The 13,856-nt window shown below is 45.9% G+C and overlaps 1 protein-coding gene across 3 annotated transcripts in view; it reads right to left on the bottom strand.

Moving 5' to 3' along the window:
• Positions 1–13,856, bottom strand: part of LRP4 (LDL receptor related protein 4) — a 2,374,694-nt gene that overhangs the window by 1,112,560 nt on the left and 1,248,278 nt on the right. The gene's annotated exons all lie outside the window — the stretch shown is intronic.

Consider the following 13,856-nt stretch of genomic DNA (forward strand, 5'->3'; position numbering starts at 1 on the left):
CACACTGTTGAATATCTAAACATATTCCTAAAAACATTAATGCGAGACAGTTCATAACCTAACTACATTTAATCTGGAGTCCTTTCCATATATATTAAAAATCTACTAACTAGTCTACTCTAAAAACTTTTCTTCTTGATTAACTGTTAAGCTGTACATCACTTTAACCCTGCATTCCTAACCACTTAACAGCTTAGTTCCTACTCGGACTAAAATAACTAAAATCAATCATGTCCTACCAAACAACTAATGTCCCTTAAAAATAAAGCATGGAATGAATGGCTAAAAAATAAAACCCAAGACACTTTACAAAATTTCAGTCAACTCCAAAATAAAGTCAAAAAGCTTACTATCAGTGATAAAAAGTAATTATACCTACCAGCAATCTAACAACTCTCAACCCAAAAATTCTGGTCATCAAGTCACTTCTTAAAACAGGCACAAAACAGAACTCCATCCCTCACCCAGATAAATCTCCTCTTCTAAGTGCCACCCTCTTTAACTCTTATTTTATCACCAGTATTGCTAACCTACTACTAAAAAATAAGTTATGTCCTTACCATAACATTCCATCTGTGTTGTTCATCTTCATTCATTCATTACTGATGGGTGTTGGTTCCGTCCTCAGAACTGAGTCAGCCTTATAACAAGCTTGTGCCAGCCAAAAACTCTCGAGCTAAGCTTTTACCCATAGTGCCCCTCTCCCTGTTACCTTAGATCGAGTTTGCCCGTGATAAAGAAAACAGAGGCTTTTTCTGAGCAGGTCCTCTAATGCGGGATTTGGACCAAATCCAAACCTCCAGGAGTCCCTTTGATGGGGGAAAGAGGGTGGGATGTTATGAATGAATGAAGATGAACAACACAGATGGAACTTCATGGTAACAACATAACTTCTTTATCTGATGTTGTTCATCTTCATTCATTCCTTACTGATGGGACAGAGTCCCTAGCAACTTTATGTCCTGGGAGGTCCTTATGGAAGAATGTTCATGAGTACTATTGAACCAAAGGATGCTCTCCCCCTGGAGACCAAATCAGATTTGTAATGAGTGATAAAGATATGAGGGGGTAGCCCAAGTTGCAGCTGCACAGATTTCATCCAATGAAGTCAGTCGCCACTGGCCTGGTGGAGTGTGCTTTAACCTTGCCTGGTAGAGGAATTTTATTATGTTGGTAAACAAAGGATATACAGTTTCTCAGCCACTTAGACAAGGTCATTTTAGAAACAGTTTTTCCCAATTTTGGGCCAGAATAGGAAAGAAACAACTGGTCAAATGTATGTACTGGCTTAGTTCTGTCCAGATAAAAACGTAATTGTCTATGTACATCCAGCAAGTGAAGACAGTATTCTCCTTTATACGAGTAGTTACGAAAAAAAAATGGTAGGTCAACTGTCTGGTTAATTGTCAATTCTGAAATTTTAGGCAGAAAGGCAAGGTTAGTCCAGAATGAAACTCTGTCCAGAGATGGCCTGCATCTGTTGCCCTTGGGATTCCTGATACTGGCTAAGGCTTTTGCCACCCCTATAGTGCCTTTTTCAGGCAAGGTTCAAATGACAAATTCACCACCGTAACAGGTACAAGCAAGCAAAACCGGAGGGTAATGCTACTCAATGCTAGAAGTCTAGACCTCAAAATGCATTCACTCGAGGCACTCCTTAAAATGGAAAACATCGACATCTGTGCAGTGACAGAGATCTGGTTCAAGGCTCCAAAGAGTACCCCTGCATTACCAGGCTATAGCCACCTAACCTGGACCGAAACACTAAAGGTGGAGGCATGTCCATATTCATAAATTCCAATGCCATGAATCAACTCATCCACATCCCCACCAGGGGCAGCAATATTCTAGACCTGGTCCTTACCAACATGGGCGACCGGTGTTCCACACCAGAGGTCAATACCTCGTTCGTCAGATCCGACCACAAGCTAATCAGCCTAGACATCCACATCCCGCCCCCATCCCCCATTAGGGAAACCACCCTAAAAAATTTCTTCAAAGCCAACTTCACGCTTAACACAGAAGTGGCAAACTTCATGACACCCATGCAGACAGACAATAGAGGTACGACTGCTAAATCCTACAGAAACGCACTTTATAAGAACTTACACGACTGCATGCATCAAGCTATCCCTAAAAGAACCAAGATGCTATCCCCCAAAAAAAGGAAGCCAATCTGGTGGCTCCCTGACAAATAAACTCTACAACAGAAGAAAGAAACTGTTACAAAAAAGTATAAAAGCCCATGACTGGAAGAACTCCCTGGTCAGCCTCAGTAAGAAGCTGAGATCCCTCATAAAATCCTCCAAAGCTAGTTATGAAACCAAAACTGCCACTGATTCTAAAGACAACCACAAAGCATTCTATAGCTATGGCAAGAATCTCAACGGCAACACTCAGATCTGCTCTGAGTTACAGCACAATGGCACTAAATATACAGAACCAACTGATATTGCCATCATCCTGGTAGAAAGGTTCAGTGCTAACTTTACCCACCCCCCACACCCTAAAGGGCCCATCTCTATACCGGAAGAATGCAAAGTTCCTGTAATCATGGTTGCACAGGTAAAAACCACACTCTCCAAAGCCAAGAACACAGTATCCATGGGACTTGACAACATCCCAGGCTGCGTTCTACATGAACTACAGAATGAACTGGCACCCCACACCTAAGCACCATGTTCAATCATAGCCTCACCTCAGGCTTTGTGCCCACTGAATGGTGCACAGCGATGGTTATCCCACTCCACAAAGGGGGAGCCACCATGGACCCCGGGAACTACCACCCCATTAGCCTAATGAGCCTGGACTGCAAGGTCATGGAACGTATCATCATGGAACTTATAAACAAAGACATTGGTAATCTCCAAACTCTGGACCCCACCCAATTCGGGTTTGTAAAAGGCAGATCATGTCTCCTAAATCTCACTGACTTCTTTGAAGCAGTCACCAAAGCCGTAGATGAGGGTAAGGTGGTTCACACAGCCTATCTAGATCTCTCCAAGGCTTTTGATACCATCCCCCACTCTGGAATTATAGATAAACTCACTAACCTAGGTATAATTCCCTATGTCACAAGATGGGTTGCCAACTGGCTCACTGACAGAACTCACACTGTGAAAGTAGCAGACTCCAAATCCGCCTTCAGACCAGTGACAAGTGGGAGTACCACAGGGTTCAGCCCTGGGTCCTCTCCTGTTTGGTATCTACTTTTCTGAAGTACAGGTTAACACAGAAGGTCTCTGGCTAATGTAGTTCACAGATGACTGCAAACTAGGAGCCACAACTTAAACTCCTAACAATGTGGACATCCTACAAAAAGGCCTCAATGAGACAGATGCCTGGTGTCAAAGCCATGGCCTCAAGCTCAATGCCAAAAAGTGCATGGTCATCCCCTTTGGTAAAAACTCTGTACTCATGAGCTACCACATAGGTGATAGTCTACTTAACACCGAAAGTGTGATAAGAGATCTTGGGACACAGGTGGACAGTAGTCTCTCCTCTGATAATCACATCGCCACAGTAGATCAGGAAATCCTTCTACGTGGCACACCTGATCACAAAAGGTCTCTCATCCAGGAAAAAAAGAGGTCACTGTTCCCCTCTACTTGTCACTCATTAGACCCATTATAGAGTACAACGCCCCTTTCGGTATGTTCCTCACAAGACATCTACAACAACTGGAAAGGCCATAGAAATACCTCACAAAGAGGATTACCGGCCTCAGATGCCCTACACAGACCGTCTCAAAAAACTCCAGCTTTACTCAGTCGCATATTGCCTACTCAGAGACGATCTCTGCCTAACATACAAAGCTATACAAAAACCCAGAGCTGTTGGACATGCTCCACTTAAAGAAATCTCAATCCCTCTGAGCTACACACTCTAAGGACCTAAACCTTTTCACCACAATAAACAAAGTATAGTTGTGTACACTTACAATAAATGGACATGTTCGAGTGTATTCACTGTTGCAGTCATCACACTTGGGTTATCTGCCTGCAAGTATCCCTCAGTCGGCCCGAATACCAGAGTCTTAGCATTTCTGCTTCGGATGCTGTCACTTCTTCCATGACGTCAGGTCATCAGGGGTATAAAAACAAGCAGCCGACGCCACTACATCAGTTTTTCTTGCCCCATATGTCAGGAGCCCCCAAACAGGGAGCTAGTATATGGTGTGGAAACCACCACCAGTAAAAAGTAAATACCAATACCATTAGGATTAGCCATAGAGAGGAGAAACAGAAAGCTAGAGAAAACCAAGAGGTTGGAGGAAGGGAAACCAGGACTGCAACAGTGAATACACTCGAACATCTACATTTATTGGTAAGTGTACACAACTGTACTATGTTATTCATGTTTCACTGCTGCAGTCATCACACTTGGGTTGATTCCCAAAGCTGAGGAAGGATGGAGGCAGTCAAGAAGAGTTAAGGCTGGCTAGTAGGTCCTGCAAGACTGCTGTAGGAAATCCTGCCCTGGATTTGGAAAAGATAGTAAGTGGTAATGCTTGGTGAAGGTGTGTACAGAACTCCAGATTGCAGCTTCCAGAATGTCCCTGGTAGGAACTCCCGTGAGAAATGCTGTAGAGGTAGAAGTAGCCCTGCTGGAATGTGTTCTGACCCCCTGACGGGTTGGTTTTCCATGGTGCTTGTAGCAGAAATTAATGTAGTGTGCTAAACATTTGGAAATGGTTTGTTTAGAAATGGCCTTGCCCTCTTCCCCTATTGCAAAGCTGACTAGTAGCTGGTCAGATTTTATGAAAGGCTTAGTCCTATCAAGGTAGAACCTGAGCTGTCTGTGCACGTCCAAAGAGTGCGGGATCCTTTCCCTTTTATTCTGAAGGTTAGGGAAGAAGGTTGGCAAATGGATGGATTGGTTTAGGGCCACACTGGATACCACTTTGGGCATAAAGGATGGGTTAGTCCTGAGGGAAACCCTGTCAGCATGGAAGACAATAAAGGGTTCCACAGAGATCAGTGCCTGTAGCTCAGACACTCTTCTAGCTGAAGTGATGGCTAGAAGCAAGGTTGTTTTCCAAGAGAGGAATTTTAACTCTGCTGAAGCAGCAGGTTCAAAAGGGGGAAGCGTGAGCTTTTCCAGTACAAAGTTAAGGTCCCAAGCAGGGGTGGGTGCTCCCCTTGGGGGCCTTAAGTTGTTGGCCCCTCTCAGGAACTGTTTGATGAGAGGGTGAGAAAATAGAGGTGCCTCAGTATTGGAATAAGCCAAAATGGCAGAGGCATGAATCGTAATGAAGGAGAAGGATAGGGCTCTGTGGAGTAGCTCTGCTAGGTAATCCAGGATTAGAGGTAAGGAGGGCACTGATGTGTCCTTTCCTTTAGACGGAATCCAAGAACAATATCTCTTCCATTTTTCCGCATAGGATTTCCTAGTACTAGGCCCTCCTGGCTTCAAGAATGACATCCAGCACCTGTCTACTTAGGGTTGCTGGTGGAGTGTTCAAGGAATAAACCAGGCTGCAAGATTTAGGGTTTACAATTGTGGATGCAAAATCTGCCCCTCCTGCTGTGACAGCAGGATAGGGGTCTGGTGTAGGTGCCAGGGCAGCACCGTTGTCAGGCTGTGTAGGAGTGGGTACAAGTGCTGGCGTGGCCAGTCCGGGGGAATCAGAATTGTCCTTGGCCTGTTTTCTTTTATCTTGAGTAGTACTCTTGAGAGAAGGGGCAAAGGGAGAAAGGCATAGATTGAGAGGTTTTCCCATTGAAAGGATAGGACATCCACCTTCCAGGCCCTGCTGTGAGGATTCCTGGTGCAGACTTTGCTTAACTGGTGGTTGTGGGGGCAGGCAAAGAGATCTACCTTTGGGGTTTCCCACCTCTGGATCAGAAGGATGAAGTTGCTGGGCTCCAATTCTAGGAGATTTTTGCTCAAGTCGTCTGCCAGTGAATTGTTTGCTTGGCAGGAACTGAGCTTGTAGATGGACTTGGTTGTCCAAAGCTGTGCTCCACAGAGTCATGACTAACCTGCAGAGTGGGTAAGAATGGGTTCCCCCCTGCTTGTTTATGTACCACATAACTGTGGTGTTGTCTGTTTTTATCAGCAGTTATCCTGGAAGGATTAGGTATATGAAAGCTGTCAGAGCATCTCCTTTTGGTTGATGTGCAGGAGAATTTGGCTTGTGCTCCAGTGGCCATGAATGCATTTGCCAGCCATGTGGGCCCCCTATGCATAGAATGATGCATCTGTGGTCAGAGTTTGGACTGTATGGGGTAGAGTAAAATGCAGTCCCTTGTTGTGGTTGCATGCTTCTGCCCACCAAAGGAACTCTGCCCTCAGACAAGGTATGACAGGAATGACTGTTTCCAGGTCCTGAGAATGCTGGCACCAAAGACTTTTTAAGTACCATTGAAGTTTCCTCATATGCAGTCTTGCATATGGAATTAGCAGAATACATGAGGCCATGAACCCTAGGGCTTGCAGTATTTTTCTTGCAGTTAGCTGGGTTCTGGTGGCCATTTGTTTGGAGTAGTCTGTCAGACAGATCTGTTTTTCTGAAATGAGAAATGCCATCTGGGAAGTTGTGTCCAAGCTTGGTCCCAGGAATACAATCTTTTGACTGGGCACCAGTTGTGATTTCTTTTCATTGATCGTGTACCCCAATGAAGTGACAAGTCTTTTTACAAATGCCAGGTGCTTAAGCAGCAATTCCTGGCTGTCTGCCTGAATTAGGCAGTCGTCCAAGTACGGGTAAATTTGGATATTTCTCTGCCTGCAGTATGCAATGGCTGGATAAATGTCCAAGTACGGGTAAATGGCTGGAGCCTGGCATTTTGTGAAGACCCTGGGCACAGTAAATAAAGCCAAAGGGAAGTGCAGAGAACTGATAATGCATAGATCCTGCCCTGAAACGTAGATATTTCCTGCCTGATTCCCTGATTTGGATGTGCAGATAAGCTTCTTTTAAGTCTAGGGTGACTAACCAGGCATCTGTGGCTAGCATAGGGAGAAGTTGTTGCAGGGTAAGCATCTTTAACTTTGGGACCACCAGGAAGGTGTTGAGAATGGAAATATCCAGGTTGGGGGCCAAGAGCCCTCTTTCCTGGGTACCAGGAATAGTTTGGAGTAAAACCCCTGACCCCTTTATTCTACTGGAACTAGTTGAATAGCTCTGATGTTGAGCAGGGAAAGAACTTGATTTTGAACCTCTGCCCACTGGTTTGGAGGAAGGTCTGGGAACCCTCTTGGGGTTGGCAGTGAATGGAAATAAAATTTGTATCCCTGGGATAAAATGTTGAGGACCCATCGGTCCTGAGTAATGGATATCCAGTTTTTTGCATGAAGGGCAAGTTTTCCTCCTAGGGGCACAAGCCATTGGGCAGGGCTGGGAAGTAAAGTGGAGAAGTCATTGTGAACTTTTTCCATAGGGAGGTGGTTTACCACTCCCTGTTTTAGGGGTGGGAGCACTCCATTGCTTAGATCTCTGCATACCCTGAGACTGTAGTCTGGGTGGTCTGTTTCCCCTGGGTCTTGTTTGGGAAGGCCTGGAGGAGGCTGGAAAGGACCAGTGTTTTGAAGGGCAATGCCTACTGAATCGAGGTGGTTGCACTTGTAAGAATTCTTTAACAGTTTGCATATATTTAGCTTTTTCTTCCATCTTTTTAAGAACTTCTTCTGCTTTGGTGCCAAACAAAACGTCCTTATTTAAAGGAGCGTCTAGTAATTTGGATTTGACATGATCTGGCAAGGTCTGCTCCTTTAGCCAAGCATGTCTTCTCAGTACAGAGCCAGTGACTGAGACCCTGCAAGATGCTTCTAGGGCATCAAAGCCACACTGCAAAGTATGCTTACTAACTTGGTTTGCAGAATGCATAAGCTCTTGCAAATCTTTATTTTCTGCACAATCTGGAAATATTACCATTTTTTGTTTAATGAGTTCCATAATAAGTTGCTGGTACTTCAGCATGTGAAACTGGCAATTCAATGCCCTGATAGCAAGAGTTGCAGAGGTATATACCTTCTTATCCCATCTGTCTAAAGCACTGGAATCACTGTCCAAAGGAGTAGGATTTTTGGCTGTAGTAGCCTTAATACCTTTAGGTCCCTGGGAAATGATCTCTGGATCAGCAGCAGGATTCTTGAAAAGAAACTTGTGAGAATCAGGTACTCGGTAGTACCTGTCAGGTTTCCTAGGGGTTGGAGGTAAGGTGTCTGACGTAACACTGGATTCCAAGAAAACATCATCCACAAGCATCCAGGACAGGGGGAATAGCTAAAGGCCTGTGCTGAGGAAGCTCTAAAGATTCTCAGAGTCTTTTTTGGACTGAGGATATTCTTGGCATTCCCAATGGAAATGCTCTCTTAGAGTATGCAAGGTTTCACCAAAACAGAAATCCTCTGGAGGGGAGACAGAGGGAATGGATTCCTCTGCATTCTAATCCTCATAGGCTGATAAGGGCATGTCCTGATAATCAGAAAGGTCAGAGTCATCTGACTCCTGGTCTGTAGAATCTGAAGGCAACTGGATTCTTTGTCTCTTAGCAGGGGAAGGCTGGCTTCCCCTAATTAGCATTATAAGGTCTTCAGCCATTCTAAGCATTTGTTTTTGTGGCATGGGGAGCTGAGCATGCACTTTGGTCATCGATTTTCTAGGCATAGCGAGTACTCTGGGCATAAGAAACTTGGTAGTTTTGGCTAAAAAAGTCGTCTGTTTGATTCGAACATTGGTAGGTTGGAAAAAACCCTCAGAAGCCAGTCCCTGCACAGCGGCTCCAGACCCATCCAAGGTAGAGAAATCTGCTGGTTCCACAGTCGAAGAAGCATCTCATGGCATAACGGACTCCGAATGGGTCTCAGCAGAGGCCTGCGAATCCACAGAAGCAGGCATCAGGGGCTGCAAAGGAGCCTCACTGAGTACCAGCGGACTGGCGACTAGCTTAACGGATGTGTCGGCAGTTTTGGACCTATGCGGTCTGTCTCTGTCTTTATCCTTATGTTTTTTCAAAAGATTGGTAGTTAGATGGCTTACCGAAGCCAATTCGGAATATGGAGATCGACAGCAAAAGAATTTAGCAACAAAAACAGCCCGACGATGAATGGTTCGGACATTAAACAAGGCACAAAACCGACAGCGAGGGACATCGTGGTCTGGGCCTAAACAGGTGCCGCAGTAAGAATGAAAATCTCTGTGAGGTATTTGCTTTCCACAGGCAAGACCATTGTTAACTTTTTCTGACATCGGTTAGAGCAAGAAAAAAGGATCCTCAATGGGGTACTTACCTTTAGAAGACTTCAGGATTATAAACTCGAAAAATGAAAATTTCAGGTAGCGGCCGACTGGCACTTGCGAACTGCTTCTGCTTCGGGCTCCTCCTCGGCAAGAAAGACTGATGTAGTGGCATCAGCTGCCTGTTTTTATACCCCTGACGATCTGATCTCATGGAAGAAGAGACAGCATCCGAAGCAGAAATACTAAGACTATGGTATTCGGGCCAACTGAGGGCTACCTGCAAGCAGATAACCCAAGTGTGATGACTGCAACAGTGAAACACAAAGAAAATCATGCTGGAGGGATAGATTCCTGTTCCAGAGACTTCCCATACTCTGGAACAAACTACCTATGTGTATCAAACAAAGCTCCTCATTAGCACTCTTCAAGAAAAATCCTAATGATTGGATGGGAAATAGGAAATTCACCTCGGGGATCACCTCTGTGGCTTTGCTCGACAGGGGCACAGGAAAATAATTTTCTTTAGGTGGCGAAAGCCAAGGTACCTTTTTGGCTAGGCTTGTACAGGCCCAAGGGCCGATAGCCTAGTACCTACCTATGAACCTTATGAAAGACCATGTAAGGGCATTTTATGCAGAAGGCCTGACGCTCAGAGATGTCTCTCACCGATGTGAATGCTATTAAAAATAAAGATTTCCAGGATAAGAACGTTAAATCACAAGTGGTAGCAGGTTCGAAAGGTGATTGTGTCAGGGATTGCAGTACTGGTGTTAAACTCCAAGGCTCAATCGGTTCTTTGAAGGGTGGTCGACATGTGAGATGCCTTTCAAAAAGGTTTTGCAAAGACGATGGGAGATTAATGATGAGTCTTGGAATCCATTATGGAAGTTTGAGATAGCAGCCAAATGTACTCGAATGGTGGAGGCTGGTGCTCCTGAATGAAGACGACCTGAAAGATAATCCAAAATCACAGTAACAAGAGCTGAGCAAGGATCTAGTTCTCTTTGTTGGGACATAAGGAATCTCTTCCATTTGCTAAGACAGAGTTTCCTGGTGGATGGTTTATGTGAAGCTAGAAGGATATCATGTGCTGGGGAGGTAAGGTTATTCTGCCTGGCGATTACCAGAAGTGGAAAAACCAAGCTGTCAGCTTGAGAATGGAAATGTAAGGGCGAGTCAACCCTTGTGGGTGCGAGATCAATTCTGGAGTTGGATTCAGAATCCAAGGTTGGTATACTTGGTAAGGCCAAAGGAAGGGAAAACAAATTTGTCGTGGCCAGTAAGGAGCAATGAGGATTACTCTGCTTCTCAGCCGAAGGACCTTATTTAGGAATTGAGGAATCAGGGGAAAGGGAGGGAAAGCATGCAGAAGTCCCGTGGGCCAATCATCTATCAGAGCATCCCTCGGGGATTCCCCCTGTAGGGGGATTAGGGCAAAGTAGCTGCTGCATGTGATTTGCTGGGGAGGTGAACAGATTGCAGGACGGCTGGCCCCATTAGCTGAAAATATTCGCCACCACGACTGGATTGAGGGACCACTTGTGAGGCAGTAGTAGGATACATTTGCTCATCTTGTCTGCAATTACGCTGGAGATCCCAGGAATATGCGCTGCAATCACAAAGCAATTGGAAGCCATCGCCCATTGCCAAATTCTCATGGCCTATCGACAACAACGGGTAGGATTTGGTTTCCCCTTGTTTGCTGATGTACCAGACTAGTGACATTTTGTCTGACTGTATAGCAATTGTTCCTGATAGGAGGACAGACTGAAATGCTTGCAACACCAGAAGCACTGCCCTCAGTTCTAGAACACTGATATGCAGATTGGCTTCTATGTCTGACCAAGTGCCTTGGACCATCTCTCCCTGGAAAAGCCCCCCCCCCACTCTATCAGAGAAGCATCCATGGTCACTGTGGCCCTGGGTTGAGATTGGGAGAAAGGGGGGAACTCCATAAGTCTTCCTCTGGCTTCATCCACCAAATTAAATCTTGTTTGCATTGTTTTCTTATGCGGATTTGAAAGTACATAGGCTGATGCAAGGGATACCACTACATCAGTATGAGCCACTAGAGACACCTCATGTGTAGTCTTGCTAGAGGAACTATTATAACTGATGCTGCCACTGAATCCAGAAGTTGAATGACCGCCCGAGCTGGGACTTGGTTTTGACAGAGTATCACCTGGAGTTGGGACCTTATCCTTTCCAGTCTGTGATCTGGGAGAGAGACCAGGCAAGACTGGGTACTGAAAGTTGCTCCTATAAATTCCAAGGTTTCAGGAGGAGTTAGCTTGCATTTCTTCCAGTTTATAGAGATTCCTAAGAATTCTGCCAGTGCGAGAGTGCAGTTTAAGGATGTCACCAGTAGACGCTTGGTGGGGGCGGTAAGGAGCCATTCGTCTAAGCATGGAAACACGTAGAATCCTTGAAGTCTCAAGTGAGCTGTTACCACTCCAAGCATTTGGTGAACACTCTGGGGGCTGTAGTAAGTCCAAAGGTCAGTTCACGGAATTAGTAGTGATTGGCTCCCAGCTGGAAATGAAGGATTCTTCTGGAGCACTTGTCCATTTTTATGTGGTAATACACATCCTGAAGATCTATTGAGCACATCCAATCATCTTTCTCCAGAAAAGGGAGGACAGACTGAACCGTGACCATCTGGAATTTTTCCTGGCTGACAAATTTATTCAGAATGCTGAGGTCCAAAATTGGTCTCCAGTCCCCTGTCTTTTTTGGCACTAAAAAGAATCTTAAGTAGAATTTGGATACTATTTGGTCTGGTGGGACTGCTTGGATGACTTTTTTGAGACAGCTTTCTTATCTCTAGCTGCTGCTTCCTTTTGACTGGGTGGAACGTCAGGAATTTGTCTTGATGACTTTAGGTAAAAGTTGAATGGTATGTGGTAACCTCTGGCTATAATCTTCTGCACCCAAGAATCTGTTGTTATTGTTAGCCAGGCAGGGTGGTGCAGTGAGAAATGTCCCCCGACTGCTTCCAGAGGAAACCATCAGGCTGCTCTTCAGGAGTGCTGGTAGGGCTGTCCAGAGAGAGAATCCCTGGATCCCTGGTTACACAGGCCCCCTCTGCCTCTGTAAGGGCGTCTTTCAGAAGAGTTACCCCCTCTGCCCCAGGGAGTAAACTCACCAGATGTGTCACAGAAAGGACCCTGGGATTTCTTGTGCCACATCTTTCCACTCCTCTGATTCTTAAGAGTAGGGATGTTGGGGAGTAGAAAAAGGTATGCCCACGGCAGACCGGGTCTTGCCATCCTTTTCACATCTGGCTAACATGTCTTTCACTTTTGGGTCAAAAAGGGAAGAAGCTTCCACTGGAGCATTCAAAAAGAAAGACTAAAAAGGGTCCGCAAAGTCACAAAGGTGCATCCAAGTGTGAAGTCTCATGACAACGCCTGAAACCACCATTCTAGCTGCCCCCCTCGGTAGCATGAGGAATTAACTGCAGGGAGGAGTTGGATATCTATTCCAGGGTCGCAAGCTGCGAGGCAAATTTGTCACGTACCTCATCAGAAACTGCTCCTGCTAAGGTTCTGGACAGCTCAGAGACTAGGTCTCTGTGAAGCCTAGTAAAGTGTGCCTGATAGTTTGAAGACTGAATGGCAAAGGTTGATGAGGCAAACACTCACTTCCCTAATTTGTCCACTGCCTGAGACTCTCTGTTTGGGGGATGGACAGTCTGGCTCTTTCTTAGTGGCTACCGCCACCACCATAGTGTCTACTGGTAGGCCCTTGGACCAGTGTGGGTTTTCTTCAGGAGGGAATAAAATTTTGTCTGGCCTCCATGGAATTGGTTCAATGTTATCAGGACTCTCATGTGCGCTGCACAATGAGTTGGACTAGCTTGTCAGCAGGCGGGGTCACCCAGGAAGTAGAGGGTTGAGCACGAAAAGCCTGCAAAAATACAGACTCGTCGGAGGAAGGGTTGGTGGGCTTCCAGTCACCCCTCAGTTTCAAAATTTCCACTATGTCTCCAAAGGAGACATCCTCAGGGGGTGATGGTGGGGACCCCTCCCCTTCATCGTAGTCTGTATCTTTGGTGAGGGACTCCTCAGGGGAGTCCACGTGCTTCCTCTTGCATATACTCTTGCACGGTACCTCTTCAGCGGGGGCTTCTGAAGAGGACTCCGAAGAGGGTGCACCCTTTGGTAGGGCATCTTGTGGCTCTTGTGCTCAATGTCCCAATGTGGTGGTCTTTGTCAGCTGCTGCTCAGAGGGAGGACATAACTGGTATTCTGATGCTGACAGTTTGCACAATGGAGTAAGGGCCCTCTCCATCGCTTGGAAAGCCAGCCTGCCTAAAAATTTGGGATGGGAGCCGGGGTCACATCCCACTCCAACGGGCCCACTCCCAAGGAAGGAACCCCAAGAGGATTGGTACTGTCAGAACTCCCAGAACTGTAGTAGATGGCGCCGTAGAAAATATAGGTGGTGTACCAGGTATCACGGTGCCCACAGTCCAGTTATGATCCTGAGGATGGCACTGCTCTGAGCAAGCTGAAGACCAAAGGGTTGGCTCTGGAACCACGGTGAGATCCACCAGTGGAACCAAAGAAATGGGGAACCATAAGAGGCACTGATGCCCAGAACTTCGATGCCTGCAAGGAGGAGGTACAGATGGGAGGGGAGTTTTGGAATGTGTTGCAATCCCTGT

Source organism: Protopterus annectens, chromosome 9.part0 (genome assembly GCF_019279795.1).
Source record: "Protopterus annectens isolate FY-2018-M chromosome 9.part0, PAN1.0, whole genome shotgun sequence".
Lineage (NCBI taxonomy): Eukaryota > Metazoa > Chordata > Ceratodontiformes > Protopteridae > Protopterus > Protopterus annectens.